The 25,761-nt window shown below is 47.4% G+C and overlaps 28 non-coding genes across 28 annotated transcripts; 7 read left to right on the top strand and 21 right to left on the bottom strand.

The window, feature by feature from the left end:
* Nucleotides 1-71: 71 nt before the first annotated feature.
* Nucleotides 72-234, bottom strand: LOC135011324 (U1 spliceosomal RNA). Its single transcript, XR_010210430.1, has one exon. It is a non-coding gene; the product is annotated as a U1 spliceosomal RNA (small nuclear RNA).
* A 152-nt stretch (nt 235-386) lies between these two features.
* On the bottom strand, nt 387-550 carry LOC135011325 (U1 spliceosomal RNA). Its single transcript, XR_010210431.1, has one exon. It is a non-coding gene; the product is annotated as a U1 spliceosomal RNA (small nuclear RNA).
* Nucleotides 551-1,224: 674 nt separating this feature from the next.
* On the bottom strand, nt 1,225-1,387 carry LOC135011343 (U1 spliceosomal RNA). Its single transcript, XR_010210448.1, has one exon. It is a non-coding gene; the product is annotated as a U1 spliceosomal RNA (small nuclear RNA).
* Nucleotides 1,388-1,539: 152 nt separating this feature from the next.
* On the bottom strand, nt 1,540-1,703 carry LOC135011315 (U1 spliceosomal RNA). Its single transcript, XR_010210421.1, has one exon. It is a non-coding gene; the product is annotated as a U1 spliceosomal RNA (small nuclear RNA).
* Nucleotides 1,704-1,847: 144 nt separating this feature from the next.
* Nucleotides 1,848-1,963, top strand: LOC135011353 (U5 spliceosomal RNA). Its single transcript, XR_010210458.1, has one exon. It is a non-coding gene; the product is annotated as a U5 spliceosomal RNA (small nuclear RNA).
* A 270-nt stretch (nt 1,964-2,233) lies between these two features.
* On the top strand, nt 2,234-2,350 carry LOC135011304 (U5 spliceosomal RNA). The gene has a single exon (XR_010210410.1). It is a non-coding gene; the product is annotated as a U5 spliceosomal RNA (small nuclear RNA).
* Nucleotides 2,351-2,636: 286 nt separating this feature from the next.
* LOC135011298 (U5 spliceosomal RNA) lies at nt 2,637-2,749 on the top strand. Its single transcript, XR_010210405.1, has one exon. It is a non-coding gene; the product is annotated as a U5 spliceosomal RNA (small nuclear RNA).
* A 4,821-nt stretch (nt 2,750-7,570) lies between these two features.
* Nucleotides 7,571-7,734, bottom strand: LOC135011337 (U1 spliceosomal RNA). Its single transcript, XR_010210443.1, has one exon. It is a non-coding gene; the product is annotated as a U1 spliceosomal RNA (small nuclear RNA).
* A 144-nt stretch (nt 7,735-7,878) lies between these two features.
* LOC135011290 (U5 spliceosomal RNA) lies at nt 7,879-7,994 on the top strand. The gene has a single exon (XR_010210397.1). It is a non-coding gene; the product is annotated as a U5 spliceosomal RNA (small nuclear RNA).
* A 270-nt stretch (nt 7,995-8,264) lies between these two features.
* Nucleotides 8,265-8,380, top strand: LOC135011291 (U5 spliceosomal RNA). The gene has a single exon (XR_010210398.1). It is a non-coding gene; the product is annotated as a U5 spliceosomal RNA (small nuclear RNA).
* A 286-nt stretch (nt 8,381-8,666) lies between these two features.
* On the top strand, nt 8,667-8,782 carry LOC135011352 (U5 spliceosomal RNA). Its single transcript, XR_010210457.1, has one exon. It is a non-coding gene; the product is annotated as a U5 spliceosomal RNA (small nuclear RNA).
* A 275-nt stretch (nt 8,783-9,057) lies between these two features.
* On the top strand, nt 9,058-9,173 carry LOC135011296 (U5 spliceosomal RNA). The gene has a single exon (XR_010210403.1). It is a non-coding gene; the product is annotated as a U5 spliceosomal RNA (small nuclear RNA).
* A 6,595-nt stretch (nt 9,174-15,768) lies between these two features.
* On the bottom strand, nt 15,769-15,932 carry LOC135011289 (U1 spliceosomal RNA). Its single transcript, XR_010210396.1, has one exon. It is a non-coding gene; the product is annotated as a U1 spliceosomal RNA (small nuclear RNA).
* Nucleotides 15,933-16,603: 671 nt separating this feature from the next.
* Nucleotides 16,604-16,766, bottom strand: LOC135011346 (U1 spliceosomal RNA). The gene has a single exon (XR_010210451.1). It is a non-coding gene; the product is annotated as a U1 spliceosomal RNA (small nuclear RNA).
* A 152-nt stretch (nt 16,767-16,918) lies between these two features.
* LOC135011308 (U1 spliceosomal RNA) lies at nt 16,919-17,082 on the bottom strand. Its single transcript, XR_010210414.1, has one exon. It is a non-coding gene; the product is annotated as a U1 spliceosomal RNA (small nuclear RNA).
* A 671-nt stretch (nt 17,083-17,753) lies between these two features.
* LOC135011339 (U1 spliceosomal RNA) lies at nt 17,754-17,916 on the bottom strand. Its single transcript, XR_010210445.1, has one exon. It is a non-coding gene; the product is annotated as a U1 spliceosomal RNA (small nuclear RNA).
* A 152-nt stretch (nt 17,917-18,068) lies between these two features.
* Nucleotides 18,069-18,232, bottom strand: LOC135011312 (U1 spliceosomal RNA). The gene has a single exon (XR_010210418.1). It is a non-coding gene; the product is annotated as a U1 spliceosomal RNA (small nuclear RNA).
* Nucleotides 18,233-18,906: 674 nt separating this feature from the next.
* On the bottom strand, nt 18,907-19,069 carry LOC135011333 (U1 spliceosomal RNA). The gene has a single exon (XR_010210438.1). It is a non-coding gene; the product is annotated as a U1 spliceosomal RNA (small nuclear RNA).
* Nucleotides 19,070-19,221: 152 nt separating this feature from the next.
* LOC135011321 (U1 spliceosomal RNA) lies at nt 19,222-19,385 on the bottom strand. Its single transcript, XR_010210427.1, has one exon. It is a non-coding gene; the product is annotated as a U1 spliceosomal RNA (small nuclear RNA).
* Nucleotides 19,386-20,059: 674 nt separating this feature from the next.
* LOC135011328 (U1 spliceosomal RNA) lies at nt 20,060-20,222 on the bottom strand. Its single transcript, XR_010210434.1, has one exon. It is a non-coding gene; the product is annotated as a U1 spliceosomal RNA (small nuclear RNA).
* Nucleotides 20,223-20,371: 149 nt separating this feature from the next.
* Nucleotides 20,372-20,536, bottom strand: LOC135011336 (U1 spliceosomal RNA). Its single transcript, XR_010210442.1, has one exon. It is a non-coding gene; the product is annotated as a U1 spliceosomal RNA (small nuclear RNA).
* A 670-nt stretch (nt 20,537-21,206) lies between these two features.
* On the bottom strand, nt 21,207-21,369 carry LOC135011331 (U1 spliceosomal RNA). Its single transcript, XR_010210436.1, has one exon. It is a non-coding gene; the product is annotated as a U1 spliceosomal RNA (small nuclear RNA).
* Nucleotides 21,370-21,521: 152 nt separating this feature from the next.
* LOC135011318 (U1 spliceosomal RNA) lies at nt 21,522-21,685 on the bottom strand. The gene has a single exon (XR_010210424.1). It is a non-coding gene; the product is annotated as a U1 spliceosomal RNA (small nuclear RNA).
* A 972-nt stretch (nt 21,686-22,657) lies between these two features.
* On the bottom strand, nt 22,658-22,821 carry LOC135011349 (U1 spliceosomal RNA). Its single transcript, XR_010210454.1, has one exon. It is a non-coding gene; the product is annotated as a U1 spliceosomal RNA (small nuclear RNA).
* A 674-nt stretch (nt 22,822-23,495) lies between these two features.
* LOC135011350 (U1 spliceosomal RNA) lies at nt 23,496-23,658 on the bottom strand. The gene has a single exon (XR_010210455.1). It is a non-coding gene; the product is annotated as a U1 spliceosomal RNA (small nuclear RNA).
* Nucleotides 23,659-23,810: 152 nt separating this feature from the next.
* On the bottom strand, nt 23,811-23,974 carry LOC135011316 (U1 spliceosomal RNA). The gene has a single exon (XR_010210422.1). It is a non-coding gene; the product is annotated as a U1 spliceosomal RNA (small nuclear RNA).
* A 671-nt stretch (nt 23,975-24,645) lies between these two features.
* Nucleotides 24,646-24,808, bottom strand: LOC135011326 (U1 spliceosomal RNA). The gene has a single exon (XR_010210432.1). It is a non-coding gene; the product is annotated as a U1 spliceosomal RNA (small nuclear RNA).
* A 152-nt stretch (nt 24,809-24,960) lies between these two features.
* LOC135011295 (U1 spliceosomal RNA) lies at nt 24,961-25,124 on the bottom strand. The gene has a single exon (XR_010210402.1). It is a non-coding gene; the product is annotated as a U1 spliceosomal RNA (small nuclear RNA).
* Nucleotides 25,125-25,761: the final 637 nt, after the last annotated feature.

Genomic DNA, 25,761 nt, shown 5'->3' on the forward strand with positions numbered 1-25,761 from the left:
GGGAGCGGCTCAAGAAAAGAGAAGTTGAAACAGACAGCAAACTAGGCTGGAGAGAGACCTGAGACAAAGAGATCTGAATTATACGAGAGCCGACCAGGGGAAACACAAATTATGCAGTCAAGTTTCCCACATTTGGGGAAATCGCAGGAGCAGCACACCCAGAGTGCAATGGGTGAGCCTTGCCCTGGGAGAAGCACCTACATGATCATAGTATCTCACCTGCCAGGTAAGTAGAAGTTGGGCTAGAGCTGGGGAGGGTCGCTGCTCGGGTACCCCCCTGTCAAGTGAAGGAGATTCAACTGAGGCAGCACAAGGGAACTCTCGAAAGAAGAACAAGGCTAGAGGAAGATCTGAGACAAATAAATCTGACTTTTACCAGAGCTGACCAGAGGAAAGCACAAACACAGTCCCCCACTACCACAAATAATGCAGTCGAGTTTCCCACATTTGGGGAAATCACAGGGGTCAGCATACCCAGAATGCAATGAATGAACCTCACCCTGGGAGAACAATCTTCATGACCATGGTATCTCCTATGCAAAATAAGTATGATTTGGGATAGGGCTGGGGAGGGCCGCTGCTCAGGCACATCTCTGTCAAGTAAAGGAGATTCAACTGAGGCAGCACAAGGGAACTCTCATCTGGGGACAACAACTGCAGGGAGAACACATATTTTCAGATGAACATGGGAGGGCAGAAGGCTGCCTAATAATGAAGCACCCCCAAACAACAAACCAAATGCAACAACTAGTGCAAGCATTCCTGGGGGAAGGCCTGCAGCAGATGGATTTGCATACGGTGATGTCATCCAAGCAGTGGGTCAAAGTTGGCTTCAACCCTCGTCTGCATATGAAAATAGAAAAGGGGCGTGCAGGGCATAGCGGCCTTTTGCGGCGCTTGGATGACCCCTAGTTCGCATTAAACACCTCCACCCTCCTTCGGTGTGGGGCTCATGTTGGCTATGCCCCAGCCCCTGAAGCATTCAAGCTGATTTCTTGCAGCAGCTGGGCACTGTAACAGCTCCAGAGCTGCTCTGTACGGCAAGTAAAAGGGTGTGGGCCCTGCAGCACTACCAGTAGTTTGCATTGTGCATTGGAAGGCACAAAGTAAGCAGACAAGAGGAGAAGTCAGGATAGTGCACAAGGGTATAAAAGGGAGGGGCTCATGAAAAAAGAAGTGGAAACAGACAGCAAACTAGGCTGGAGAGAGACCTGAGACAAAGAGATCTGAATTATACGAGAGCCGACCAGGGGAAACACAAATTATGCAGTCAAGCTTCCCACATTTGGGGAAATCGCAGGGGCACCACACCCAGAGTGCAATGGGTGAGCCTTGCCCTGGGAGAAGCACCTTCATGATCATAGTATCTCACCTGGCAGGTAAGTAGGAGTTGGGCTAGAGCTGGGGAGGGTCGCTACTCGGGCACCCCCCTGTCAAGTGAAAGAGATCCAACTGAGGCAGCACAAGGGAACTTTTGAAAGAAGAACAAGGCTAGAGGAAGATCTGAGACAAATAAATCTGACTTTTACCAGAGCTGACCAGAGGAAAGCACAAACACAGTCCCCCACTACCACAAATAATGCAGTCGAGTTTCCCACATTTGGGGAAATCACAGGGGTCAGCATACCCAGAATGCAATGAATGAACCTCACCCTGGGAGAACAATCTTCATGACCATGGTATCGCCTATGCAAAATAAGTATGATTTGGGATAGGGCTGGGGAGGGCCGCTGCTCAGGCACATCTCTGTCAAGTAAAGGAGATTCAGCTGAGGCAGCACAAGGGAACTCTCATCTGGGGACAACAACTGCAGGGAGAACACATATTTTCATATAAAAATCTTGGTCATGCTCTGGTTTCTCTTCAGAACGAACAAATCTTTCGCCTCTTACTAAAGATTTCCGTGGAGAGGAGCAAAACCGAGTTTTATCTCAATTTTTGCATGCCCCATCTTTTTGGGGTTTCTTTTACCGGTTTAAAGATAGAATGAGTGTGCTTTAATGTAAGCTCATTTGCATAGAAATGACAGTAAATGTTTATTTATGTTCAAACAGAACTTTCTTGACCATGCTACTTGCTTTAAAGATCTGGGAGCACATGGAATACAGTACAAACCATGCTTATAGCAAGGAGAAGCCAGGTGAGAAATCTGCTTTCTTTCAAATTGGGCACTCACTTTGATCTGAATGAGGACTGCTGGCACAGCACTCAGGCGACAGGTGGAATCTTGGTCATGCTCTGGTTTCTCTTCAGAACGAACAAATCTTTCGCCTTTTATTAAAGATTATCCGTGGAGAGGAGCAAAACTGAATTTTATCTCAATTTTTGCATGCCCCATATTATTGGGGTTTCTTTTATCAGTTTAAAGACAGAACGAGTGTGCTTTCTTGTTAGCTTTAATGTAAGTTTATTTGCATAACAATGACAATAAATGTCTGTTTCTTTTCAAGCAGAACTTTCTTGACCATACTAATTGCTTGAAAGATCTGGGAGCACATGGAAAAGAGTACAAACCATGTTTATAGCAAGGGGAAGCCTGGTGAGAAATCTGCTTTCTTTCTTTCAAATTGGGTGCTCACTTTGAGCTGAATGAGGACTGCTGGCATGGCACTCAGGCGACAGGTGGAATCTTGGTCATGCTCTGGTTTCTCTTCAGAACGAACAAATCTTTCGCCTTTTACTAAAGATTTCCGTGGAGAGGAGCAAAACTGAGTTTTATCTCAATTTTTGCATGCCCCATATCATACCTCCCAACTGTCCCGATTTTCGCGGGACAGTCCCGTTTTTTGGGGACTGTCCCGCTGTCCCACCTGCGGGCCGCAGTGTCCCGCGGTGGGGAGGACAATTGGGAGGCTCTGTCTGTCGCTGCCCTGCTTAGCAGAGCAGCGGTGAATAGACGCTGTGCGCATGCGCACAGCGTCTATTCACTGAAGTCAGAGGGAGAGGTGGCATGCCAGCGGCTCACAGAGCGCTGGGCATGCCCGCTCAGTGCCGAAAACGGGGGCGTGACTCGCGATCGCGGGTCCTCCCGCGAAGCCACGCCCCCTTTTACTTAGGCCACACCCTTTTTGGGAGCGCGCGCGACTTCGCCGCGCGTGTGTCCCTCTTTGCGAGCCGACAAAGTTGGGAGGTATGCCCATATTATTGGGGTTTCTTTTATCAGTTTAAAGACAGAACGAGTTTGCTTTCTTGTTAGCTTTAATGTAAGTTTATTTGCATAACAATGACAGTAAATGTTTGTTTCTTTTCAAACAGAACTTTCTTGACCATGCTACTTGCTTGAAAGATCTGGGAGCACATGGAAAACAGTACAAACCATGCAGTATCACAAGAGCCTTTATTTGATCTTTCATGAAGATAGAGCAGAATTGAGGACACGTCAACAATTTCTGCCGAAGGTGGTTCATCTTTCCACATGGTGCCTTTGGCCACTGACACCTTCGTTGAGTCAAAGTCTCTGGCTGTGGTCAGAACTTTGAAAATTTATGTCACCAGAACGGTTCAGATTAGGAAAACAGAGGCTCTGTTTGTCCTGTATGCTCCCAACAGGATTGGGTGTCCTGCTTCCATGTAGACCATTATGCGCTGGATCTGTGGTAAGATTCAGCATGCTCATTCCATGGCAGGATTGCCGTTACTGAATTAGGTGAAGACCCATTCTACTAGAAAGGTGGGTTCATCCTGGGCAGCTGGTCGGGGAGTCTCGGCATTGCAACTTTGCCGAGCAGCTATTTAGTAAACACTTTTGCTAAGTTTTACAAGTTTGATACCTTGGCCGATGATAACTTCAAGTTGGGTCATTCGGTGCTGCAGAGTCGTACGCACTCTTCCACCCGTTCAAGAGCTTTGGTATAACCCCATGGTTCTTAATGTGACCCCAGCATCCTCTAGGTCGTATGAGAAAATAGGATTTTAATACCTACCGGTAAATCCTTTTCTCTTAGTCTGTAGAGGATGCTGGGCACCCGTCCCAGTCCATACTGTGTCTGCAGTTATTACTTGTGGTTATACACATGTTGTGTTATGGTTCTGGTCAGCTTTTTGCTGCAATTGTTCATGCCGTTGGCTTGTGTTCTGTTGAATGCCACGTTCTGCGGCATGCTTAAGGTGTGAGCTGGTAAGATGCTCACCTTAGTTTAACAATAAATCCTTTCCTCGAAATGTCCGTCTCCATGGGCACAGTTCCTATAACTGGAGTCTGGAGGAGGGGCATAGAGGGAGGAGCCAGTTCACACCCTTTGATAGTCTTAAAGTGCCCATGTCTCTTGCGGATCCCGTCTATACCCCATGGTTCTTAATGTGACCCCAGCATCCTCTACGGACTAAGAGAAAAGGATGCCCTTGCGCACTATCCTGACTTCTCCTCCCGTCTGCTTACTTTGTGCCTTCCAACGCACAATGCAAACTACAGGTGGTGCTGCAGGGCCCACACCCTTTTACTTGCCTTACAGAACAGCTCTGGAGCTGTTACAGTGCCCAGCTGCTGCAAGAAATCAGCTTGAATGCTTCAGGGGATGGGGCATGGCCAACATGAGCCCCACACCAAAGGAGGGTGGGGGTGTTTAATGAGAACTAGGGGTCATCCAAGCACTGCAAAAGGCCGCCATGCCCTGCACGCCCCTTTTCTCTTTTCATATGCAGATGAGGGTTCCAGCCAACTTTGGCCCACTGCTTGAATAACATCACTGTATGCAAATCCGTCTGCTGCAGACCTTCCCCCAGGAAGGCTTGTACTAGATGTTGCATATGGTTTGATATTTGATGGTGCTTCAGTATTAGGCAGCCTTCCGCCCTCCCATGTTCATCTGAAAAGATGTGGTCTCCCTGCAGTTGTTGTCCCCAGACGAGAGTTCCCTTGTGCTTCCTCAGTTGAATCTCCTTAACTTGACGGGGGAGGGGCTGCCCGAGCAGCCACCCTCCCCAGCCCTATCCCAACTCATACTTATTTTGCATATGAGATCTCTTGATCATGAAGATTGTTATCACAGGGTGAGGTTCATCCATTATATTTTAAAATAGGAAGGTACAAATTACATATTTGAATTGCATTTATGTGCTGGATTCAAATGTCCCCCCCCCCCCCTTCCTTTCTCAATTGTGCCCGTCAGCAGCTATTCTAAGGTTGCTGCCAATGGGTGTGACACATTAATTTCTTCTGTGGGGTACACTGGACTCCACAAGGATTCACATTGGGGTGTAGAGTAGGATCTTGATCTGAGGCACCAACCGGCTCAAAGCTTTTGACTGTTCCCAAGATGCTCAGTGCATTCTCCTCTATAACCCCGCTTCCATGAACAGGGAGCTCAGTTTGTAGTTGGTGCCTTCAGTAGCAGGCCACTTAACAGGGGCCTGCCTCAGGCAGCCTATTCTTAGCTATAAATTTTGACAAGAAAAGAAGAACTTGTTTTATGAGAATCTACAAGGGCTGCAGCAGGCTAGGTCTAATAGACATCTTTACTGCAGCTTCATCACTCCCAGCGGCGCTGTATACTCCCGTGCCCTGGTTGCTGGGTCACTGCAGCGGAGGGTCCGGTTTCATCCTAAGGTCAGTCACACACACACCACCCTTCCGGATCACGAGGCCGCTGATGAAGGGGAGCGTGGCCGTAGGGGGTGGACCGTGTGCGCACTGGCGTGGACACTGATTACTGGGCAGCCGCTCCACTAGCCACCAGGTACAGTTAAGGAGCACAGGTCTGGGGGTTTTTCTCCTATATTAACCCAATTTTGTACTGCCCGCAGCGCATTGTGATAGGTAATAGGGCCTGATTCAGGTTGGATTGCAATCACAATAAGCGATCCAACTGCAAAAATTGCTAAGAGCATACGCATGTGCCTGCATTTTCTGCGGCACCCCGCAGAGAATGCGATCGCCTCTGCCTGTCAATCGGGGCGGGGGGGGGATAGGTGGGTCAGCAACACTCCATTTCCAAGTCAGGGATGGAGCGGTGCGGGGGCAAGGCTTCAAAATGGGGTCTGCAACGGAGGAGACACAGGGGGCGTGGTCACAGCGGCTGTATGACATCACATTCAGCCGCTGTGATCACAAAAATGGTGGCGGCTTCCTGCGCGCACATACAGTCTGCACCAGCAGGAGGCTACACCATTTTTTATGATCACGCTGAACTGCAGTGCGACTGCAATTACAGCATGGTCAAGAAGGGAGGCGTCATGCTGGGTGGCCATGCCCTTTCACTGTGCAGGAGCCAGCACTGCTCACACACTAGTCCCCGGGTGCAGCCCCCAACCCCCGGGACACCCGGAGCAACAAAATGTAGATTCAGGCCACCAGGCCACGCCCCTACCTATGAAACCATGCCTCCTTTTTACCATTGCGCTGCTTATCTGCGCGCACTGCATTACAATCTCCCTCGCCACCTCTCTGGGTGTCACCAGTGATAGTGACACCTCTGCCATGCTTGTAGCAGCTGGTCCTAAGATCTACGCCTCAAGCCCTGAGTGTTTGCCCTTGTGACTTGTTGATCATCATAGCGAAGCAGATGCTTACAGAAAACTGCAGGGGCTTAGATTGAAAATAAAAAAATTGATGGGTATAAGGTAGAGAGGAGCGGGTTCGGTTCTCCGAGAACCGAATTCCCCACGAACTCCACGTTGTTTACACTGGTCCGAGGCAGGCTCGGTTGTTCCCGCCTGACTCGGAAAACCTGAACAAGGGAAAATGTCATCATCCCGCTGTCGGATTCTCGCGAGATTCGGATTCCATATAAAGAGCTGCTTGTTGCCGCCATTTTTACTCGTGCTTTGAAGAGAGAGCGGAACGGACGTGGCTATGTTCTCTCAGTGGAAATCTCAATATCAGTGCTCAGTATCAGTGGTTACTTATTGCTGCTCAGTAATACTAGTAGTGTGTCTCTCCTGCTCAGTGTCAGTTCTCAGTAGTATCCTCATCAGTGCTCAGTATCACTGCTCATTGTCTTGTGCTGCATTGTGGTGCTCAGCATACTACAGTACATTACTAATAGTCCAGTGCTGCATCTTGCTGCTCAGTGTCAGTTCTAGTATCCTCATCAGTGCTCACTATCACTGTTCATTGCATTTTGGTTTTCTGTATACTACAGTAACATAGTAATATAGTAACATATAGTAACATAGTTTTTGAGGTTGAATAGAGGCAAATTGCCCATCGTGTTCAACCTGTTTTAAGTTGTGATGATTCTACATACTTGCTGAATAATGTTTTATGACTAGTTAGCTACTATAACTCATGTTACCCCCGGATTAACCATGTTGATATTTTAAGTATTATAACCTTAGATAGCTTTTTCATTCAGAAATGTATCCATTCCTTTTTTAAATCCAATTACAGAGTCCGCCATTACCACCTTCCCTGGCAGGGAATTCCACATCCTGATTGCCCTAACAGTGAAGATCATAGTATCTCACCTGGCAGGTAAGTAGGAGTTGGGCTAGAGCTGTGGAGGATTGCTGCTCGGGCACCCCCTGTCAAGTGAAGGAGATCCAACTGAGGCAGCACAAGGGAACTCTCGAAAGAAGAACAAGGCTAGAGGAAGATCTGAGACAAAGAAATCTGACTTTTACCAGAGCTGACCAGAGGAAAGCACAAACACAGTCCCCCACTACCACAAATAATGCAGTCGAGTTTCCCACATTTGGGGAAATCACAGGGGTCAGCATACCCAGAATGCAATGAATGAACCTCACCCTGGGAGAACAATCTTCATGACCATGGTATCTCCTATGCAAAATAAGTATGATTTGGGATAGGGCTGGGGAGGGCCGCTGCTCAGGCACATCTCTGTCAAGTAAAGGAGATTCAACTGAGGCAGCACAAGGGAACTCTCATCTGGGGACAACAACTGCAGGGAGAACACATATTTTCAGATGAAAATCTTGGTCATGCTCTGGTTTCTCTTCAGAACGAACAAATCTTTCGCCTTTTACTAAAGATTTCCGTGGAGAGGAGCAAAACTGAGTTTTACCTCAATTTTTGCATGCCCCATCTTTTTGGATTTTCTTTTATCGGTTTAAAGATAGAATGAGTGTGCTTTAATGAAAGCTCATTTGCATAGAAATTACAGTAAATGTTTGTTTCTTTTCAAACAGAACTTTCTTGACCATGCTACTTGCTTGAAAGATCTGGGAGCACATGGAATACAGTACAAACCATGCTTATAGCAAGGAGAAGCCAGGTGAGAAATCTGCTTTCTTTCAAATTGGGCGCTCACTTTGATCTGAATGAGGACTGCTGGCATGGCACTCAGGCGACAGGTGGAATCTTGGTCATGCTCTGGTTTCTCTTCAGAATGAACAAATCTTTCGCCTTTTATTAAAGATTTCCGTGGAGAGGAGCAAAACTGAGTTTTATCTCAATTTTTGCATGCCCCATATTATTGGGGTTTCTTTTATCAGTTTAAAGACAGAACGAGTGTGCTTTCTTGTTGGCTTTAATGTAAGTTTATTTGTATAACAATGATAGTAAATGTCTGTTTCTTTTCAAACAGAACTTTCTTGACCATGCTACTTGCTTGAAAGATCTGGGAGCACATGGAAAAGAGTACAAACCATGCTTATAGCAAGGGGAAGCCTGGTGAGAAATCTGCTTTCTTTCTTTCAAATTGGGTGCTCACTTTGAGCTGAATGAGGACTGCTGGCATGGCACTCAGGCGACAGGTGGAATCTTGGTCATGCTCTGGTTTCTCTTCAGAACGAACAAATCTTTCGCCTTTTACTAAAGATTTCCGTGGAGAGGAGCAAAACTGAGTTTTATCTCAAATTTTGCATGTCCCATCTTATTGGGGTTTTATTTTATCTGTTTAAAGATAGAACGAGTGTGCTTTAATGTAAGCTCATTTGCATAGAAATGACAGTAAATGTTTGTTTCTTTTCAAACAGAACTTTCTTGACTATACTAATTGCTTGAAAGATCTGGGAACACATGGAAAAGAGTACAAACCATGTTTATAGCTAGGGGAAGCCTGGTGAGAAATCTGCTTTCTTTCTTTCAAATTGGGTGCTCACTTTGAGCTCAATGAGAACTGCTGGCATGGCACTCAGGCGACAGGTGGAATCTTGGTCATGCTCTGGTTTCTCTTCAGAACTAACAAATATTTCGCCTTTTATTAAAGATTTCCGTGGAGAGGAGCAAAACTGAGTTTTATCTCAATTTTTGCATGCCCCATATTATTGGGGTTTCTTTTATCAGTTTAAAGACAGAACGAGTGTGCTTTCTTGTTAGCTTTAATGTAAGTTGCCATAGATGCAGTGAAACACATGTGTAGGGCACGGCGTGTCCGCGTGTATTTGACTCATGTGAAATGTTATAAAACAAAAATATATGATTATGATGTTAGCTGTTAGTCTCCACTAATAGGGAATAGAAGCTGAGCTATAAGAAAGGAATACACTAGATATGATGTCACTTAGCAATTACAATGTCTAAAGTGCATACAGATAGCTACTAATAACTCTTGATAAGAAAGTATATCAGTGTGGGTATATTTATATGATGGGATATTGGGACTAGTGAATATATATCACTCCTGCTGTCCAGATTGGCAATAACCAGACAATTATGATAAGAGTAGAGATGTCACATGGGCTGCTATAGATATTAATTTAATGCTGTATGTGTCATTTGTTACAAATGGATACATTTTCTATGAGTCAGCCTAGCAGCTGCATGTTCTAACAGAACACTATCCTCACACAGAATCTGCTAACCTTGAGATAACTAAATGACAGTGTGTAACAGTCTCTTTACTATAAGACTGTTACAAAGTAATATATATATATTTGAAGTCAGTCTAGCAGCTGTGTGTTCCAGCAGTTTATAAGACAAAGAAAATCTCCTATTGTGGAATCTAGACACATGGGACTGCTGGCCTGTGTCATACTATTTCTATGTAATACCAGTAACATGTATATAACTGTTACATAATTGTTACAAATGGATAAATCTTTGAGTCAGCCTAGCAGCTGCATGTCCTAACAGGACACCATAAATCCTTTACAGTGTAACAAATTGATTGGTAACACTTAAAGGCTGGAGAGCAGTTATATGCCTTACTAGCATACTCAATATACCACATTATTACACCAGTTACCACGATTATTGACAGCGCATTTGATATATTATATTACCCTCACACTGAGTCTGTTTACCTTTAGATAACTAAGTGACCGAATATGTAACAGTTTCTCTATCATAAGACTGTTACAAAGTGAGATAGATATATTTGGAAGTCAGTCAAACAGCTGTGTGTTTCAGCGGTTTATAAGAAAATTCCTCATTGTGGAATCTGGACCACTAAGGGTTATTATATATATAGCACATGGAATTGCCACATCTCCCTATATGATAATTTCATTACACTGTAACATAATAAGAATTAACTCTTTAACAGTGTAAATAGAGAGTAATGAATCTCTGACACATGGAATATATTATTTCTTAGATGAATTGGATAAACCATTATGACAGACACTTTGCTTCTTAATAAGAATTGAGGTGGCTATACCTCTAAGGAAAGCATTATTGCCTACGCCTAGATCAGATTAAATAAGATCTGGCTGAATATATGAAGGAAGGTTGCTATTTATATGAGAATTGGAATTGCTATATTCCTTAAGGCAACCCCACCGATTGATATATGTTGTCAATTAAGTATATCTGAACGGCTATATCTGGACCAGATTTAATAAGATCTGGCTGATTATATGAAGGAGGGCTGCTATTTATATTGGAATTGCCATATTCCTTAAGGCAACCGCACCTGTTGGTATATCTCGCCAATTAACTATATCTAAACAGCTAAATTAAAGCTATTCATCATTTTTTTAGTTTGGATATTAATAAATATGATCTTTCCATGATCCATAGAGATTTCCCTATCAAGTGATTCCTTATCCGATATAGAAAGCTATCCCCCTGTGGTATTGAATTTAGGAATATAGTCTTAGGGGACACAGAGAAATAAGTGATCCCCATCTACCTAAGCACCCCACAAATTGGAGGTTAGCTTACCGGTTATACTCAATCACCCCCACAAATTCGCCAATGGGGATGGCTTCCCGGGAGGTAACCCCTATTGAGTGAAGGGAGTATATAGGATACGACCCAGTGGTACCTGACGACATAGATACTAACAGCTATTTAATAACATTACGCTAGAAAGTGATTATTAGCAACATATATATCTATATAAACAACCCCGCCAGGGTTGTGCCTTCAAAAATAATCACACACGGACACGCTTTTTAAACCTTTTTTTCACATCTCTTTATTCTTCTTATGCACATGTATGTTAGTTCTGTGATTTTAACATTTATGTTTCACTGCAGTTTGGGATAATAATATTAATATTTATCCAATTTTAATACATACTTAATAAAGGTTATATTTTATGATTCATTCATTCTGTCCAGTGCGTCAACAGTGCAGATTTCTTCTTGTTTTTTCTCCCAAATTCTATAACAATGACAGTAAATGTTGTTTCTTTTCAAACAGAACTTTCTTGACCATGCTACTTGCTTGAAAGATCTGGGAGCACATGGAAAACAGTACAAACCATGCAGTATCACAAGAGCCTTTATTTGATCTTTCATGAAGATAGAGCAGAATTGAGGACACGTCAACAATTTCTGCCGAAGGTGGTTCATCTTGGTGCCTTTGGCCACTGACACCTTCGTTGAGTCAAAGTCTCTGGCTGTGGTCAGAACTTTGAAAATTTATGTCACCAGAACGGTTCAGATTAGGAAAACAGAGGCTCTGTTTGTCCTGTATGCTCCCAACAGGATTGGGTGTCCTGCTTCCATGTAGACCATTATGCGCTGGATCTGTGGTAAGATTCAGCATGCTCATTCCATGGCAGGATTGCCATTACTGAATTAGGTGAAGACCCATTCTACTAGAAAGGTGGGTTCATCCTGGGCAGCTGGTCGGGGAGTCTCGGCATTGCAACTTTGCCGAGCAGCTATTTAGTAAACACTTTTGCTAAGTTTTACAAGTTTGATACCTTGGCTGATGATAACCTCAAGTTGGGTCATTCGGTGCTGCAGAGTCGTACGCACTCTCCCACCCGTTCAAGAGCTTTGGTATAACCCCATGGTTCTTAATGTGACCCCAGCATCCTCTAGGTCGTATGAGAAAATAGGATTTTAATACCTACTGGTAAATCCTTTTCTCTTAGTCCGTAGAGGATGCTGGGCACCCGTCCCAGTCCATACTGTGTCTGCAGTTATTACTTGTGGTTATACACATGTTATGTTATGGTTCTGGTCAGCTTTTTGCTGCAATTGTTCATGCCGTTGGCTTGTGTTCTGTTGAATGCCACGTTCTGCGGCATGCTTAAGGTGTGAGCTGGTAAGATGCTCACCTTAGTTTAACAATAAATCCTTTCCTCGAAATGTCCGTCTCCCTGGGCACAGTTCCTATAACTGGAGTCTGGAGGAGGGGCATAGAGGGAGGAGCCAGTTCACACCCTTTGAAAGTCTTAAAGTGCCCATGTCTCTTGCGGATCCCGTCTATACCCCATGGTTCTTAATGTGACCCCAGCATCCTCTACGGACTAAGAGAAAAGGATGCCCTTGCGCACTATCCTGACTTCTCCTCCCGTCTGCTTACTTTGTGCCTTCCAACGCACAATGCGAACTACAGGTGGTGCTGCAGGGCCCACACCCTTTTACTTGCCTTACAGAACAGCTCTGGAGCTGTTACAGTGCCCAGCTGCTGCAAGAAATCAGCTTGAATGCTTCAGGGGATGGGGCATGGCCAACATGAGCCCCACACCAAAGGAGGGTGGGGGTGTTTAATGCGAACTAGGGGTCATCCAAGCACCGCAAAAGGCCGCCATGCCCTGCATGCCCCTTTTCTCTTTTCATATGCAGATGAGGGTTCCAGCCAACTTTGGCCCACATCTTGGATGACATCACCGTATGCAAATCCGTCTTCTGCAGACCTTCCCCCAGGAATGCTTGTACTAGTTGTTGCATATGGTTTGATATTTGATGGTGCTTCAATATTAGGCAGCCTTCCACCCTCCCATGTTCATCTGAACAGATGTGGTCTCCCTGCAGTTGGTGTCCCCAGACGAGAGTTCCCTTGTGCGTCCTCAGTTGAATCTCCTTAACTTGACGGGGGAGGGGCTGCCCGAGCAGCCACCCTCCCCAGCCCTATCCCAACTCATACTTATTTTGCATATGAGATATCTTGATCATGAAGATTGTTCTCACAGGGTGAGGTTCATCCATTATATTTTAAAATAGGAAGGTACAAATTACATATTTGAATTGCATCTATGTGCTGGATTCAATTGTGCCCGTCAGCAGCTATTCTAAGGTTGCTGCCAATGGGTGTGACACATTAATTTCTTCTGTGGGGTACACTGGACTCCACAAGGATTCACATTGGGGTGTAGAGTAGGATCTTGATCTGAGGCACCAACCGGCTCAAAGCTTTTGACTGTTCCCAAGATGCTCAGCGCATCCTCCTCTATAACCCCGCTTCCATGAACAGGGAGCTCAGTTTGTAGTTGGTGCCTTCAGTAGCAGGCCACTTAACAGGGGCCTGCCTCAGGCAGCCTATTCTTAGCTATTAATTTTGACAAGAAAAGAAGAACTTGTTTTATGAGAATCTACAAGGGCTGCAGCAGGCTAGGTCTAATAGACATCTTTACTGCAGCTTCATCACTCCCAGCGGCGCTGTATACTCCCGTGCCCTGGTTGCTGGGTCACTGCAGCGGAGGCTCCAGTTTCTTCCTAAGGTCAGTCACACACACACCGCCCTTCCGGATCACGAGGCCGCTGATGAAGGGGAGCGTGGCCGTAGGGGGTGGACCGTGTGCGCACTGGCGTGGACACTGATTACTGGGCAGCCGCTCCACTAGCCACCAGGTACAGTTAAGGAGCACAGGTCTGGGAGTTTTACTCCTATATTAACCCAATTTTGTACTGCCCGCAGCGCATTGTGATAGGTAATAGGGCCTGATTCAGGTTGGAATGCAATCACAATAAGCGATCCAACTGCAAAATTTGCTAACAGCATACGCATGTGCCTGCATTTTCTGCGGCACCCCGCAGAGAATGCGATCGCCTCTGCCTGTCAATCGGGGCGGGGGGGGGGAGAGGGGGGTCAGCAACACTCCATTTCCAAGTCAGGGATGGAGCGGTGCGGGGGCAAGGCTTCAAAATGGGGTCTGCAACGGAGGAGACACAGGGGGCGTGGTCACAGCGGCTGTATGACATCACATTCAGCCGCTGTGATCACAAAAATGGTGGCGGCTTCCTGCGCGCACATACAGTCTGCACCAGCAGGAGGCTACACCATTTTTTATGATCACGCTGAACTGCAGTGCGACTGCAATTACAGCATGGTCAAGAATGGAGGCGTCATGCTGGGTGGCCATGCCCTGTCACTGTGCAGGAGCCAGCACCGCACACACACTAGTCCCCGGGTGCAGCCCCCAACCCCCGGGACACCCGGAGCAACAAAATGTAGATTCAGGCCACCAGGCCACGCCCCTACCTATGAAACCATGCCTCCTTTTTACCATTGCACTGCTTATCTGCGCGCACTGCATTACAATCTCCCTCGCCACCTCTCTGGGTGTCACCAGTGATAGTGACACCTCTGCCATGCTTGTAGCAGCTGGTCCTAAGATCTACGCCTCAAGCCCTGAGTGTTTGCCCTTGTGACTTGTTGATCATCATAGCGAAGCAGATGCTTACAGAAAACTGCAGGGGCTTAGATTGAAAATAAAAAAATTGATGGGTATAAGGTAGAGAGGAGCGGGTTCGGTTCTCCGAGAACCGAATTCCCGACGAACTCCACGTGGTTTACACTGGTCCGAGGCAGGCTCGGTTGTTCCCGCCTGACTCGGAAAACCTGAACAAGGGAAAATGTCATCATCCCGCTGTCGGATTCTCGCGAGATTCGGATTCCATATAAAGAGCTGCGCGTTGCCGCCATTTTTACTCGTGCATTGAAGAGAGAGCGGAGAGGACGTGGCTATGTTCTCTCAGTGGAAATCTCAATATCAGTGCTCAGTATCAGTGGTTACTTATTGCTGCTCAGTAATACTAGTAGTGTGTCTCTCCTGCTCAGTGTCAGTTCTCAGTAGTATCCTCATCAGTGCTCAGTATCACTGCTCATTGTCTTGTGCTGCATTGTGGTGCTCAGCATACTACAGTACATTACTAATAGTCCAGTGCTGCATCTTGCTGCTCAGTGTCAGTTCTAGTATCCTCATCAGTGCTCACTATCACTGCTCATTACATTGTGGTGTTCTGTATACTACAGTAACATAGTAATATAGTAACATATAGTAACATAGTTTTTGAGGTTGAATAGAGGCAAATTGCCCATCGTGTTCAACCTGTTTTAAGTTGTGATGATTCTACATACTTGCTGAATAATGTTTTATGACTAGTTAGCTACTATAACTCATGTTACCCCCGGATTAACCATGTTGATATTTTAAGTATTATAACCTTGGATAGCTTTTTCATTCAGAAATGTATCCATTCCTTTTTTAAATCCAATTACAGAGTCCGCCATTACCACCTTCCCTGGCAGGGAATTCCACATCCTGATTGCCCTAACAGTGAAGATCATAGTATCTCACCTGGCAGGTAAGTAGGAGTTGGGCTAGAGCTGTGGAGGATTGCTGCTCGGGCACCCCCTGTCAAGTGAAGGAGATCCAACTGAGGCAGCACAAGGGAACTCTCGAAAGAAGAACAAGGCTAGAGGAAGATCTGAGACAAAGAAATCTGACTTTTACCAGAGCTGACCAGAGGAAAGCACAAACGCAGTCCCCCACTACCACAAATAATGCAGTCGAGTTTCCCACATTTGGGGAAATCACAGGGGTCAGCATACCCAGAGTGCAATGAATGAACCTCACCCTGGGAGAACAATCTTCATGACCATGGTATCTCCTATGCAAAATAAGTATGATTTGGGATAGGGCTGGGGAGGGCCGCTGCTCAGGCACATCTCTGTCAAGTAAAGGAGATTCAACTGAGGCAACACAAGGGAACTCTCATCTGGGGACAACAACTGCAGGGAGAACACATATTTTCAGATGAACATGGGAGGGCAGAAGGCTGCCTAATACTGAAGCACCCCCAAACAACAAATCAAATGCAACTACTAGTGCAAGCATTCCTGGGGGAAGGCCTGCAGCAGATGGATTTGCATATGGTGATGTCATCCAAGCAGTGGGTCAAAGTTGGCTTCAACCCTCGTCTGCATATGAAAATAAAAAAGGGGTGTGCAGGGCATGGCGGCCTTTTGCGGCGCTTGGATGACCCCTAGTTCGCATTAAACACCTCCACCTTCCTTCGGTGTGGGGCTCATGTTGGCTATGCCCCAGCCCCTGAAGCATTCAAGCTGATTTCTTGCAGCAGCTGGGCACTGTAACAGCTCCAGAGCTGCTCTGTAAAGCAAGTAAAAGGGTGTGGGCCCTGCAGCACTACCTGTAGTTTGCATTGTGCGTTGGAAGGCACAAAGTAAGCAGACGGGAGAAGTCAGGATAGTGCACAAGGGCATAGAAGGGAGCGGCTCAAGAAAAGAGAAGTGGAAACAGACAGCAAACTAGGCTGGAGAGAGACCTGAGACAAAGAGATCTGAATTATACGAGAGCCGACCAGAGGAAACACAAATTATGTAATCAAGTGTCCCACATTTGGGGAAATCGTAGGAGCAGCACACCCAGAGTGCATTGGGTGAGCCTTGCCCTGGGAGAAGCACCTTCCTGATCATAGTATCTCACCTGGCAGGTAAGTAGGAGTTGGGCTAGAGCTGGGGAGGGTCGCTGTTCGGGCACCCCCCTGTCAAGTGAAGGAGATCCAACTGAGGCAGCACAAGGAAACTCTCGAAAAAAGAACAAGGCTAGAGGAAGATCTGAGACAAAGAAATCTGACTTTTACCAGAGCTGACCAGAGGAAAGCACAAACACAGTCCCCCACTACCACAAATAATGCAGTCGAGTTTCCCACATTTGGGGAAATCACAGGAGTCAGCATACCCAGAATGCAATGAATGAACTTCACCCTGGGAGAACAATCTTCATGACAATTGTATCTCCTATGCAAAATAAGTATGATTTGGGATAGGGCTGGGGAGGGCCGCTGCTCAGGCACATCTCTGTCAAGTAAAGGAGATTCAACTGAGGCAGCACAAGGGAACTCTCATCTGGGGACAACAACTGCAGGGAGAACACATATTTTCAGATGAACATGGGAGAGCAGAAGGCTGCCTAATACTGAAGCACCCCCAAACAACAAACCAAATGCAACAACTAGTACAAGCATTCCTGGGAAAAGGTCTGCAGAAGACGGATTTGCATACGGTGATGTCATCCAAGCAGTGGGCCAAAGTTGGCTGGAACCCTCATCTGCATATGAAAAGAGAAAAGGGGTATGCAGGGCATGGCGGCCTTTTGCGGCGCTTGGATGACCCTTAGTTAGCATTAAACACCTCCACCCTCCGTCGGTGTGGGGCTCATGTTGGCTATGCCCCAGCCCCTGAAGCATTCAAGCTGATTTCTTGCAGCAGCTGGGCACTGTAACAGCTCCAGAGCTGCTCTGTAAGGCAAGTAAAAGGGTGTTGGCCCTGCAGCACTACCTGTAGTTTGCATTGTGCGTTGGAAGGCACAAAGTAAGCAGACAGGTGAAGTCAGGAGAGTGCACAAGGGCATAGAAGGCAGCGGCTCAAGAAAAGAGAAGTGGAAACAGACAGCAAACTAGGCTGGAGAGAGACCTGAGACAAAGAGATCTGAATTATACGAGAGCCGACCAGGGGAAACACAAATTATGCAGTCAAGTTTCCCACATTTGGGGAAATCACAGGAGCAGCACACCCAGAGTGCAATGGGTGAGCCTTGCCCTGGGAGAAGCACCTTCATGATCATAGTATCTCACCTGGCAGGTATGTAGGAGTTGGGCTAGAGCTGGGGAGGGTCGCTGCTCGGGTACCCCCCTGTCAAGTGAAGGAGATCAAACTGAGGCAGCACAATGGAACTCTCGAAAGAAGAACAAGGCTAGAGGAAGATCTGAGACAAAGAAATCTGACTTTTACCAGAGCTGACCAGAGGAAAACACAAACACAGTCCCCCACTACCACAAATAATGCAGTTGAGTTTCCCACATTTGGGGAAATCACAGGGGTCAGCATACCCAGAATGCAATGAACGAACCTCACCCTGGGAGAACAATCTTTATGACCATGGTATCTCCTATGCAAAATAAGTATGATTTGGGATAGGGCTGGGGAGGGCCGCTGCTCAGGCACATCTCTGTCAAGTAAAGGAGATTCAACTGAGGCAGCACAAGGGAACTCTCATCTGGGGACAACAACTGCAGGGAGAACACATATTTTCAGATGAACATGGGAGAGCAGAAGGCTGCCTAATACTGAAGCACCCCCAAACAACAAACCAAATGCAACAACTAGTGCAAGCATTCCTGGGGGAAGGCCTGCAGCAGATAGATTTGCATATGGTGATGTCATCCAAGCAGTGGGTCAAAGTTGGCTTCAACCCTCGTCTGCATATGAAAAGAGAAAAGGGGCGTGCAGGGCATGGTGGCCTTTTGCGGCACTTGGCTGACCCCTAGTTTGCATTAAACACCTCCACCCTCCTTCGGTGTGGGGCTCATGTTGGCTATGCCCCAGCCCCTGAAGCATTCAAGCTGATTTCTTGCAGCAGCTGGGCACTGTAACAGCTCCAGAGCTGCTCTGTAAGGCAAGTAAAAGGGTGTGGGCCCTGCAGCACTACCTGTAGTTCGCATTGTGCGTTGGAAGGCACAAAGTAAGCAGAAAGGAGGAGAAGTCAGGATAGTGCGCAAGGGCATAGAAGGGAGCGGCTCAAGAAAAGAGAAGTGGAAACAGACAGCAAACTAGGCTGGAGAGAGACCTGAGACAAAGATATCTGAATTATACGAGACCTGACCAGGGGAAACACAAATTATGCAGTCAAGTTTCCCACATTTGGGGAAATCGCAGGAGCAGCACACCCAGAGTGCAATGGGTGAGCCTTGCCCTTGGAGAAGCACCTTCATGATCATAGTATCTCACCTGGCAGGTAAGTAGGAGTTGGGCTAGAGCTGGGGAGGGTCGCTGCTCGGGCACCCCCCTGTCAAGTGAAGGAGATCCAACTGAGGCAGCACAAAGGAACTCTCGAAAGAAGAACAAGGCTAGAGGAAGATCTGAGACAAAGAAATCTGACTTTAACCAGAGCTGACCAGAGGAAAGCACAAACACAGTCCACCACTACCACAAATAATGCAGTCGAGTTTCCCACATTTGGGGAAATCACAGGGTTCAGCATACCCAGAGTGCAATGAATGAACCGCACCCTGGGAGAACAATCTTCATAACAATGGTATCTCCTATGCAAAATAAGTATGATTTGGGATATGGCTGCGGAGGGCCGCTGCTCAGGCACATCTCTGTCAAGTAAAGGAGATTCAACTGAGGCAGCACAAGGGAACTCTCATCTGGGGACAACAACTGCAGGGAGAACACATATTTTCAGATGAACATGGGAGGGCAGAAGGCTGCCTAATACTGAAGCACCCCCAAACAACAAACCAAATGCAACAACTAGTGCAAGCATTCCTGGGGGAAGGCCTGCAGCAGATAGATTTGCATATGGTGATGTCATCCAAGCAGTGGGTCAAAGTTGGCTTCAACCCTCGTCTGCATATGAAAAGAGAAAAGGGGCGTGCAGGGCATGGTGGCCTTTTGCAGCACTTGGCTGACCCCTAGTTTGCATTAAACACCTCCACCCTCCTTCGGTGTGGGGCTCATGTTGGCTATGCCCCAGCCCCTGAAGCATTCAAGCTGATTTCTTGCAGCAGCTGGGCACTGTAACAGCTCGAGAGCTGCTCTGTAAGGCAAGTAAAAGGGTGTGGGCCCTGCAGCACTACCTGTAGTTCGCATTGTGCGTTGGAAGGCACAAAGTAAGCAGAAAGGAGGAGAAGTCAGGATAGTGCGCAAGGGCATAGAAGGGAGCGGCTCAAGAAAAGAGAAGTGGAAACAGACAGCAAACTAGGCAGGAGAGAGACCTGAGACAAAGAGATCTGAATTATACGAGACCTGACCAGGGGAAACACAAATTATGCAGTCAAGTTTCCCACATTTGGGGAAATCGCAGGGGCAGCACACCCAGAGTGCAATGGGTGAGCCTTGCCCTGGGAGAAGCACCTTCATGATCATAGTATCTCACCTGGCAGGTAAGTAGGAGTTGGGCTAGAGCTGGGGAGGGTCGCTGCTCGGGCACCCCCCTGTCAAGTGAAGGAGATCCAACTGAGGCAGCACAAGGAAACTCTCGAAAGAAGAACAAGGCTAGAGGAAGATCTGAAACAAAGAAATCTGACTTTTACCAGAGATCAGAGGAAAACACAAACACAGTCCCCCACTGCCAACAAATAAAGCAGTCACGTTTCCCACATTTGGGGAAATCACAGGGGTCAGCATACCCAGAATGCAATGAATGAACCTCACCCTGGGAGAGTAATCTTCATGACCATGGTATCTCCTATGCAAAATAAGTATGATTTGGGATAGGGCTGGGGAGGGCCGCTGCTCATGCACATCTCTGTCAAGTAAAGGAGATTCAACTGAGGCAGCACAAGGGAACTCTCATCTGGGGACAACAACTGCAGGGAGAACACATATTTTCAGATGAACATGGGAGGGCAGAAGGCTGCCTAATACTGAAGCACCCCCAAACAACAAACCAAATGCAACAACTAGTGCAAGCATTCCTGGGGGAAGTTCTGCAGAAGACGGATTTGCATACGGTGATGTCATCCAAGCAGTGGGTCAAAGTTGGCTTCAACCCTCATCTGCATATGAAAAGAGAAAAGGGGCGTGCAGGGCATGGCGGCCTTTTGCGGTGCTTGGATGACCCCTAGTTCGCATTAAACACCCCACCCTCCTTTGGTGTGGGGCTCATGTTGGCCATGCCCCATCCCCTGAAGCATTCAAGCTGATTTATTGCAGCAGCTGGGCACTGTAACAGCTCCAGAGCAGCTCTGAACGGCAAGTAAAAGGGTGTGGGCCCTGCAGCACTACCTGTAGTTTGCATTGTGCATTGGAAGGCACAAAGTAAGCAGACGGGAGAAGTCAGGATAGTGCGGAAGGGCATAGAAGGGAGCGGCTCAAGAAAAGAGAAGTTGAAACAGACAGCAAACTAGGCTGGAGAGAGACCTGAGACAAAGAGATCTGAATTATACGAGAGCCGACCAGGGGAAACACAAATTATGCAGTCAAGTTTCACACATTTGGGGAAATCGCAGGAGCAGCACACCCAGAGTGCAATGGGTGAGCCTTGCCCTGGGAGAAGCACCTACATGATCATAGTATCTCACCTGCCAGGTAAGTAGAAGTTGGGCTAGAGCTGGGGAGGGTCGCTGCTCGGGTACCCCCCTGTCAAGTGAAGGAGATCCAACTGAGGCAGCACAAGGGAACTCTCGAAAGAAGAACAAGGCTAAAGGAAGATCTGAGACAAAGAAATCTGACTTTTACCAGAGCTGACCAGAGGAAAGCACAAACACAGTCCCCCACTACCACAAATAAAGCAGTCGAGTTTCCCACATTTGGGGAAATCACAGGGGTCAGCATACCCAGAATGCAATGAATGAACCTCACCGTGGGAGAACAATCTTCATGACCATGGTATCTCCTATGCAAAATAAGTATGATTTGGGATAGGGCTGGGGAGGGCCGCTGCTCAGGCACATCTCTGTCAAGTAAAGGAGATTCAACTGAGGCAGCACAAGGGAACTCTCATCTGGGGACAACAACTGCAGGGAGAACACATATTTTCAGATGAACATGGGAGGGCAGAAGGCTGCCTAATACTGAAGCACCCCCAAACAACAAACCAAATGCATCAACTAGTGCAAGCATTCCTGGGGGAAGGCCTGCAGCAGATGGATTTGCATACGGTGATGTCATCCAAGCAGTGGGTCAAAGTTGGCTTCAACCCTCGTCTGCATATGAAAAGAGAAAAGGGGCGTGCAGGGCATGGCGGCCTTTTGCGGCGCTTGGATGACCCCTAGTTCGCATTAAACACCTCCACCCTCCTTCGGTGTGGGGCTCATGTTGGCTATGCCCCAGCCCCTGAAGCATTCAAGCTGATTTCTTGCAGCAGCTGGGCACTGTAACAGCTCCAGAGCTGCTCTGTACGGCAAGTAAAAGGGTGTGGGCCCTGCAGCACTACCTGTAGTTTGCATTGTGCATTGGAAGGCACAAAGTAAGCAGACAGGAGGAGAAGTCAGGATAGTGCACAAGGGTATAAAAGGGAGGGGCTCATGAAAAAAGAAGTGGAAACAGACAGCAAACTAGGCTGGAGAGAGACCTGAGACAAAGAGATCTGAATTATACGAGAGCCGACCAGGGGAAACACAAATTATGCAGTCAAGCTTCCCACATTTGGGGAAATCAGAGTGCAATGGGTGAGCCTTGCCCTGGGAGAAGCACCTTCATGATCATAGTATCTCACCTGGCAGGTAAGTAGGAGTTGGGCTAGACCTGGGGAGGGTCGCTGCTCGGGCACCCCCCTGTCAAGTGAAAGAGATCCAACTGAGGCAGCACAAGGAAACTCTCGAAAGAAGAACAAGGCTAGAGGAAGATATGAGACAAATAAATCTGACTTTTACCAGAGCTGACCAGAGGAAAGCACAAACACAGTCCCCCACTACCACAAATAATGCAGTCGAGTTTCCCACATTTGGGGAAATCACAGGGGTCAGCATACCCAGAATGCAATGAATGAACCTCACCCTGGGAGAACAATCTTCATGACCATGGTATCTCCTATGCAAAATAAGTATGATTTGGGATAGGGCTGGGGAGGGCCGCTGCTCAGGCACATCTCTGTCAAGTAAAGGAGATTCAACTGAGGCAGCACAAGGGAACTCTCATCTGGGGACAACAACTGCAGGGAGAACACATATTTTCAGATGAACATGGGAGGGCAGAAGGCTGCCTAATACTGAAGCACCCCCAAACAACAAACCAAATGCAACAACTAGTGCAAGCATTCCTGGGGGAAGGCCTGCAGCAGATGGATTTGCATACGGTGATGTCATCCAAGCAGTGGGTCAAAGTTGGCTTCAACCCTCGTCTGCATATGAAAAGAGAAAAGGGGCGTGCAGGGCATGGCGGCCTTTTGCGGTGCTTGGATGACCCCTAGTTCACATTAAACACCTCCACCCTCCTTCGGTGTGGGGCTCATGTTGGCTGTGCCCCAGCCCCTGAAGCATTCAAGCTGATTTCTTGCAGTAGCTGGGCACTGTAACAGCTCCAGAGCTGCTCTGTACGGCAAGTAAAAGGGTGTGGGCCCTACAGCACTACCTGTAGTTTGCATTGTGCATTGGAAGGCACAAAGTAAGCAGACAGGAGGAGAAGTCAGGATAGTGCACAAGGGTATAAAAGGGAGGGGCTCATGAAAAAAGAAGTGGAAACAGACAGCAAACTAGGCTGGAGAGAGACCTGAGACAAAGAGATCTGAATTATACGAGAGCCGACCAGGGGAAACACAAATTATGCAGTTAAGCTTCCCACATTTGGGGAAATCGCAGGGGCACCACACCCAGAGTGCAATGGGTGAGCCTTGCCCTGGGAGAAGATCCTTCATGATCATAGTATCTCACCTGGCAAGTAAGTAGGAGTTGGGCTAGAGCTGGGGAGGGTCGCTGCTCGGGCACCCCCCTGTCAAGTTAAAGAGATCCAACTGAGGCAGCACAAGGGAACTCTCGAAAGAAGAACAAGGCTAGAGGAAGATCTGAGACAAAGAAATCTGACTTTTACCAGAGCTGTCCAGAGGAAAGCACAAACACAGTCCCCCACTACCACAAATAATGCAGTCGAGTTTCCCACATTTGGGGAAATCACAGGGGTCAGCATACCCAGAATGCAATGAATGAACCTCACCCTGGGAGAACAATCTTCATGACCATGGTATCGCCTATGCAAAATAAGTATGATTTGGGATAGGGTTGGGGAGGGCCGCTGCTCAGGCACATCTCTGTCAAGTAAAGGAGATTCAACTGAGGCAGCACAAGGGAACTCTCATCTGGGGACAACAACTGCAGGGAGAACACATATTTTCAGATAAACATGGGAGGGCAGAAGGCTGCCTAATACTGAAGCACCCCCAAACAACAAACCAAATGCAACAACTAGTACAAGCATTCCTGGGGGAAGGCCTGCAGCAGATGGATTTGCATATAGTGATGTCATCCAAGCAGTGGGTCAAAGTTGGCTTCAACCCTCGTCTGCATATGAAAAGAGAAAAGGGGCGTGCAGGGCATGGCGGCCTTTTGCGGCGCTTGGATGACCCCTAGTTCGCATTAAACACCTCCACCCTCCTTCGGTGTGGGGCTCATGTTGGCTATGCCCCAGCCCCTGAAGCATTCAAGCTGATTTCTTGCAGCAGCTGGGCACTGTAACAGCTCCAGAGCTGCTCTGAACGGCAAGTAAAAGGGTGTGGGCCCTGCAGCACTACCTGTAGTTTGCATTATGCATTGGAAGGCACAAAGTAAGCAGACGGGAGAAGTCAGGATAGTGCGCAAGGGCATAGAAGGGAGCGGCTCAAGAAAAGAGAAGTTGAAACAGACAGCAAACTAGGCTGGAGAGAGACCTGAGACAAAGAGATCTGAATTATACGAGAGCCGACCAGGGGAAACACAAATTATGCAGTCAAGTTTCCCACATTTGGGGAAATCGCAGGAGCAGCACACCCAGAGTGCAATGGGTGAGCCTTGCCCTGGGAGAAGCACCTACATGATCATAGTATCTCACCTGCCAGGTAAGTAGAAGTTGGGCTAGAGCTGGGGAGGGTCGCTGCTCGGGTACCCCCCTGTCAAGTGAAGGAGATTCAACTGAGGCAGCACAAGGGAACTCTCGAAAGAAGAACAAGGCTAGAGGAAGATCTGAGACAAATAAATCTGACTTTTACCAGAGCTGACCAGAGGAAAGCACAAACACAGTCCCCCACTACCACAAATAATGCAGTCGAGTTTCCCACATTTGGGGAAATCACAGGGGTCAGCATACCCAGAATGCAATGAATGAACCTCACCCTGGGAGAACAATCTTCATGACCATGGTATCTCCTATGCAAAATAAGTATGATTTGGGATAGGGCTGGGGAGGGCCGCTGCTCAGGCACATCTCTGTCAAGTAAAGGAGATTCAACTGAGGCAGCACAAGGGAACTCTCATCTGGGGACAACAACTGCAGGGAGAACACATATTTTCAGATGAACATGGGAGGGCAGAAGGCTGCCTAATAATGAAGCACCCCCAAACAACAAACCAAATGCAACAACTAGTGCAAGCATTCCTGGGGGAAGGCCTGCAGCAGATGGATTTGCATACGGTGATGTCATCCAAGCAGTGGGTCAAAGTTGGCTTCAACCCTCGTCTGCATATGAAAAGAGAAAAGGGGCGTGCAGGGCATAGCGGCCTTTTGCGGCGCTTGGATGACCCCTAGTTCGCATTAAACACCTCCACCCTCCTTCGGTGTGGGGCTCATGTTGGCTATGCCCCAGCCCCTGAAGCATTCAAGCTGATTTCTTGCAGCAGCTGGGCACTGTAACAGCTCCAGAGCTGCTCTGTACGGCAAGTAAAAGGGTGTGGGCCCTGCAGCACTACCTGTAGTTTGCATTGTGCATTGGAAGGCACAAAATAAGCAGACAAGAGGAGAAGTCAGGATAGTGCACAAGGGTATAAAAGGGAGGGGCTCATGAAAAAAGAAGTGGAAACAGA

The sequence above is a fragment of the Pseudophryne corroboree genome, unplaced genomic scaffold, assembly GCF_028390025.1.
Source record: "Pseudophryne corroboree isolate aPseCor3 unplaced genomic scaffold, aPseCor3.hap2 scaffold_2414, whole genome shotgun sequence".
NCBI classification, from domain to species: domain Eukaryota; kingdom Metazoa; phylum Chordata; class Amphibia; order Anura; family Myobatrachidae; genus Pseudophryne; species Pseudophryne corroboree.